This window comes from Chinchilla lanigera, unplaced genomic scaffold (genome assembly GCF_000276665.1).
Source record: "Chinchilla lanigera isolate Chin_1 unplaced genomic scaffold, ChiLan1.0 scaffold00176, whole genome shotgun sequence".
Lineage (NCBI taxonomy): Eukaryota > Metazoa > Chordata > Mammalia > Rodentia > Chinchillidae > Chinchilla > Chinchilla lanigera.
In genome coordinates, this window is record NW_004955577.1 from 1,257,189 (window position 1) to 1,263,886 (window position 6,698).

A 6,698-nucleotide genomic window follows, 5' to 3' on the forward strand; every position below is an offset into this window, starting at 1 on the left:
CCTGTAATCCCAGAACTCTGGGAGGCTGAGGCAAGAGGACTGCAAATTCAAGCCCAGTCAGGGCAATTTAGCAACTTAGTGAGAACTTGTCTCAAAAAAGAAAAAAAAGAAATAGAAAAAGGCTAGGAATGTAGCTCAGTGTAAAAGTCCTGGGTTTAATCTGCATTAGTGTGATCAATCAGTCAGTCAACATTTTAAAATTTAACAAAAGAATGGTTTGGATCAGGGTCTGGATAAGGCCCTACACTCACAGTTTGCTGATACAGATCCGGGGTGCTTTTCACCCTGTGTGGCCTCTGTATGTTGTCTTCTTCATAGTTTATTTGTTGAAGAAACTGGGTTATTAGATTGTAGTTTCTCAAACTGTGTTTCCTGCAAATCGGTAAGCAGGGCTAGAGATTTCATTAGATTCAGGTTTCACTTTTTTTTTAGGTGCTGGGAATTGAACTCAGGACCTTGTGCTTGCCAGGCAGGTGCTTGTGCTGCTGCACTACACTCCAGCCCCTGAACTTTTTCCTTAATAGTACATTGATTGTGCTCTATTATAGTGAAACAAGATAGAAATGTAAAGAAAAGGTCACTATCTCTTGGAGTGTAACAATTATTTTTATCATTTCAAAACCACTAATAGTGAATATATTAGTTCATGTTACTTGCACTTATTTATGGGGTGCAATATTACAACTGGATACATGTAAACACGTCCTTTATGTATTTTAATTATCAAATCAGGGTAATTAGCGTTTCCATATCTTCAAATATTATCATTTCTGTGTGTTGAGAACTTTGAAATTCTTCAACCATCTACCTGTGGATGAATATCTCAATTGATTCCATATGTTGGCTGTTGTGAATAACGCTACAATAAATACAAGAGTGCAGATATTTCTTTCATATAATGATTTTATTCTCTTTGGATATATACCCAGTAGTTGGATTGCTGGATCATATGGTTTTCTACCTTAAGTTTTTTGAGAAACTTTCATAAGAGCTATGCTAACTTACGTCTCACCAACAGTGTATAAGAGTTTCCCTTTCTCTGCATCTTTTTGTATACATGTTGGGCATTTGTATATCTTTTTTTGAGAAATATCAATTTGCCATACTTTAATTGGCATACTTAAATCATATGAGTTTTTTTCTGTTGAGTTGCATTCCTTATTCTGGTTGTTAATTCCTTGTCAGACAGTTTGCAGATATCTTCTCCCATTCTTCACTCTGCTGGTTGTTTCCTTTGTCGTTCACAAGTTTCTTAGTTTGACATAATTCCATTTGTTTAGTTTTGTTTTTGTTGCCTGTGCTTTTTTTTTTGTCTATACCAATGTCCTGCAGTGTTTGCCAGTGTTTTCTTCTAGTAGTTTCATGTCCAACATTTATTTCCTTGTATTCGTCACTTTCCTGTCCCTGGGACAACCGTCACACCTGAGAGGAGGGAGGGTTTATTTCAGCTTATGGTTTCAGTGTGTTCCATCCAGGGTCGGCTGGCTCCAGCACAGAAACGGCGTATGGAAGGGCCTGGCAGGGTAGAGCTGCTCACGTCGTGGTAGGCAGGAGAGCGGGGAGAGTACACCCTTCCAGGTCAGGCCTCCAGGGAGCCACGTCTGGCCAGGCCCACCTCCTGAGAGCACACTCAGCTGCTGAGGTCATCAGAGGATGACCACACTGATCAGGGTGAGATCCCCATGACCCAATCACTGCATGACACAGGAGGCTTTTGGGGGACAGTTCAGATCTAAACCATAACAGTCCTTGGTCCATTTGTTTTGTGAGGCTTCTTTTACTTGTGTGTGTGTGTGTGTGTGTGTGTGTGTGTGTAACTCAGGAGCTATCTTTTTACATTTTTTCTTTTTATTTTATTGATATATTTTAGGTATACATGGTGATAACATTCATCAAAGGAATTCGCACCTGTACATGCTATATCTTGCTGCCTCCTTTCTTCCCATGCCCTTCCCTTCAGTCTCTTTTATTTTATTTTATTTTATTTTTCTCTTTTTAAGACAGGGTCTCGCCATGCAGTTCAGGCTGGCCTTGAGCTCACTTTGTAGTCCAAGCTGACCTCAAACTTGCAATGATCCTCCTGCCTCAGCCTCCCAAGTGCTGGACTTACAGGGATGTGCCATCATGCCTGGCCAACCCCTTTTATTTACAAACTAAAGTTTCCATTTTTTCCTTATATTCTTTTTTCTTGTCCTTCTTTTCCTTTCAACCCCCACACCCCCTATTCCCCTTCTAATTTGAACATTTTCTTCCCATTTGCCAATATCTGTTATACATTTTGGTTTTTTATTTATACTTTCTGTTTCTCACACCAGTGAAACCATGTGATATTTACACATGTGTGTCCGATTTATTTCACTTAAGAGTATGGTCTCAGGGTGCATCCATTTACCTAGAAGTGTCTCAAGCTTATCCTTCTTTATGGCAGACTAGCACTCCATTATATAAAAAAACCACATCTTTATCCATTCATTGGTTGATGGACACTTGGGCTGTTTCCAAGATTTAGCTATTACAAACTGTGCCACTATATGCAAGTGTGTGCATATATTGCTGTGGTATGATGCTTTTAATTCTTTCACGAAGATACCAAGAAGGGGAATAGCTGGGTCAAATGAGAGCTCAAGTCCTAGTTTTTTGAGGAATTTCCACATTGATTTCCACAGTGGTTGTACCAGTCCACACACCCTCAACAGTGGAGAAGGGTTTCTTTTCCCCCATGCCCCTGCCAGCATTTATTATTGGTTGATTTCTTGATAATAGCCATTCTTTCTGGAGTAAGACAATCTCAGGATTGTTTTAATTTGTACCTCTTGAATGACCAGTGATATTGAACATTTTTTCATATATTTATTTGCTGATCTACTTCTGCACCTGAGAACTGTCTGTTTACTTCAGATGTCCATTTTTGGATTGGGTCTTTACATTTTGGGCGTTAGATTATTTCTGAGTTCTCTGTATATTCTAGATATTAGTCCTTTGCCTGAGGTGCAGCTGGCAAACGTTTTTTCCCACACTGTTGTCTCTTCACTCTGTTGATGGTTTCTCTTGCTGTGACGGTTCCTGTGAGATTGAGGTTTTGTTCGTAAAGTCTTTACCTGCACCAGTGTCTTCAAGAGTTCTACTTATTCTATCTTCCAGCCATTTAGTGTTTCTATTTTAATATTTGGATCTTTGATCCATTTTGATTTTCGTACAGTGTATGGTAAAAGATATGGGGTCTAGTTTTATCCTTCAGCATGTGCAGAGCCAGTTTCCCCAGCACCATTTATTAAAGAGGCTGCCTGTCTTCCAGTGAAGGTGATTGGCACCTTTGTCAAAGGTAAGGTGGCTGAGAATGAGTGGAGTTGTTTCTACATCTTCTACTCTGTTCTATCAGTCCTTAGTCTCTTTAGCTTTTTCCAGTACCATGCTGTTTTTATCACAGTAGCTTTGTAATATAATTTCAAGTCGGGGATTGTGATGCCTCCTGCCTTGCCTTGGTTGTCCAGAATTGTATTTGTTATTCTAGATCTCTTCTGCTTCTAAGTGAATTTTAGGATTGATTTCTCTAATTCTGTGAGATATGCTGTTGGAATTTTGATTGGGACTGCATTAAATCTGTATAGCAGTTTTGGAAGTATGGCCATTTTCACTATATTGGCTTTTCTTACCCACAAGCAAGGGATATCTCTCCATTTTTTTTTTTTCTGCTTTTCTTCCAGTACCAGGAATTGAACTCATGACCTTGTGCTTGCCAGGCAGGCTCTTTCCTGGTGAGCTAAATCCCCAGCCCCTCCATTTTCTGATATCCTCTTCAATCTCCTTTTTCAGAGTACTGTAGTTTTTAATATAGAGGTCTTTTACTTCCTTTGCTAGATTGATTCCTAAGTATTTCATTTTTTGGATGCTATTATGAAAGGTCTTGTTTCCCTAATTTCTCTCTTAGTGAGTTTGTTATTTTTGTACAGAAAGTCTATTGATTTTTGAGTGTTGACTCTGTATCCAGCTACCCTACAGAATTTGGTTCTTGGGGCCAGGGATGTAGCTCAGTGGCACAAGTGCCTGCCTGGCAAGCATAAGTTCCTGAGTTCGATTCTCAGTACAAAATGTTTTTTTTGGTTCTTAAATCTAGAAGTCTGTTGGTGAGATTTGGGGGTCTTCTGTATAGTGTATCATATCATTTGGAAACAACAATAATTTAGCTTCTTCCTTTCTTATCATTATTCCTTTTATTTCTTTCTCTTGTCTAATTGCTCTAGCTAAAGTTTCCAGAACTATACTGAATAAGAGTGATGACTGTAGACATCCTTCTCTTATTCCTGATTTTAGAGTGAAAGCTTTGTTTTTGTCAATTTAGTATGATTTTGACTGGTTGTTTGTCATAGGTGGCTTTTATCAGATTGAGAATAAGACAATGTATTCCAGTTTTCTAAAGGATTCTTATGAGTGGGTGTTGGACTTTGTCAAATGCTTTTTCTGAATCTATTGAGAAAACCATATTGGTTTTGTCCTTGGATATGTTGATACTGTGTATGACATTTATTCATTTGCATATGTTGAACCATCCTTGCATCCCTGGGATGAATCCTACTTGGTCATGGTGTATAATTTTCTTCATGTTTTACTGCATTCTCTTTGGCAGATTCTTCCTGAGGATCTTTGCATCTATGTTCATTAAGGATATTGGTCTGGGGCTGGGAATTTAGCTCAGCGGCACGGTGCCTGCCTGGCAAGTGCAAAGTCATGAGTTTGATTTGAAGAAAAACAAAAAGTCATGAGTTTGACTTGAAGAAAACCAAAACAAAACAAAAAAACAAAAAACAAAGCAAGCAAACAAACAAACAAAAACCTAAACAAACAAAGGGTATTGGTCTATTGTTATCTTTTTTGGTTGGATCCTTCTTTGGTTTTTTTTTTTTTTTTAAATTTTCTCCAGTACCAGGAACCAAACTCATGACCTTGTGCTTGCCAGGCAGGCGCTTTGCTGCTGAGCTAAATCCCCAGCCCCGCTTCTTTGGTTTTAGAATCAGGATAATGCTTGCTTCCAAGAATGAATTTGGAAATATAGCTTCCCTTTCCATTTCATTAAAGTTTGAGAAGTAGTGGTATTAGGTCTTCTCTAAATTTTGTGTAGAATTTAACAGTGATTCCATTAGGGCCTAGACTTTTCTTTTTATTTAATTTTTTTGTCCTTTTGAGACAGGGTCTCACTATGCAGTTCAGGCTAGCCTTGAGCTCACTTTGTAGCCCAGGCTGGTCTTGAACTTGCAGCGATCCTCCTGCCTCAGCCTCCTGAGTGCTGGGAATACAGGCATGCATCACCATGCCCAGCTGTTGGTAAGTTCTTAATTACATCTTCAATTTCATTAACTGATATTGGTTAATTTAAAATTTTTATATCTTCTTGATTCAGCTTTGATAATTCATATATATCTAGGAATTTGTCCATTTCTTCGTTTTTCTATCTTATTAGAGTATGGATTCTTGGAGTAGGTATTGATAATCCTCTGGATTTCTGCAGAATCTGTTGTGACTTCACCTTTTTCATAACTGCAAGGATTTGACTCTTTTTTTCCTCTTGTTGATAAGGTTGGCTAAGAGTTTGTCAATTTTAATCTTTTAAAGAACCAACTCTTTGACTCATTGATTCTTTTTATTATTTTGTTAGCCTGCATTGAATTAATTTCTGCTCTGATCTTTATAACTTATTCCCCAGTAAGAGCTTTGGGTTTGCCTTGCTCTTCTTTTTCTAGAAGCTTGAGATTCAATGTACAGTTTATTTGAACTCATTCTTTTTCACTGCTATAAATTTCCCTTGTACAACTGCTTGCATTGTGTCTCAGAAGTTTCTGCATGTTGTATTGGCACACCACTTAATTGTAGAAACTGTCTACTTTCTTCTTTCATTTCATCTTTGACCCATTGGTTGTTCAGGAGGATGTTATTTGATTTCCACGTGTCTATGAAATTCTTGTGATTTCTTTTCCCATTGATTTGCAATTTCATTGCAATATGGTCTGATCGTATGCATGGGATAATTTCACTTCCTTTGCATTTACTTAAGCATGTTCTATGAGCTAGTGGATAGCCTATTTTTGAGAACATCCCTGTGCCACTGAGAAGAATGTGTATTCTGATGCTGTGGGGTGGAACACTCTGTAGACATCTACTAAGTCCATTTGTTCAAAAGTTTGGTTGAGTTCTGATATTGTTGATTTTTTGCCTAGTTTATCTGTCTATTTGTGATATTTGGGGTATTGAGGTCCCCCATTACAGCTGTATTAGTGCTTATATGATTTTTCATGCCTGTTAATATTTGTTTTATACAGTTGAGTGCATTGGTATTTGGTGCATATATATTTATGATTATTATCTGTTCCTCTTGGATTGCTTTCTTTACAGGGATGTAGTGAGCTTTGTCTCTCTTAATCAGTCTTGGCTTGAAATTCACTTTGTCTGCAAATAGAATAGCTACTCTTGCTTTTTTCTGGGTTCCTGTTGCATGAAGTATTGTTTTCCATCCTTTGACTTTCAGTATATGAATTTCTTTTTGAATTTAATGTGTTTCTTATATGCAGCTCATTGTTAGATCTTGCTTCTTTTTTTTTTTGTGACAAGGTCTTGCTATATAGCCCAGGTTGGCCTTGAACTCCCTATGTAGCCCAGGCTGGCCTTGAACTCATGGCAATCCTTCTGCCTCATCCTCCCAAGTTCTG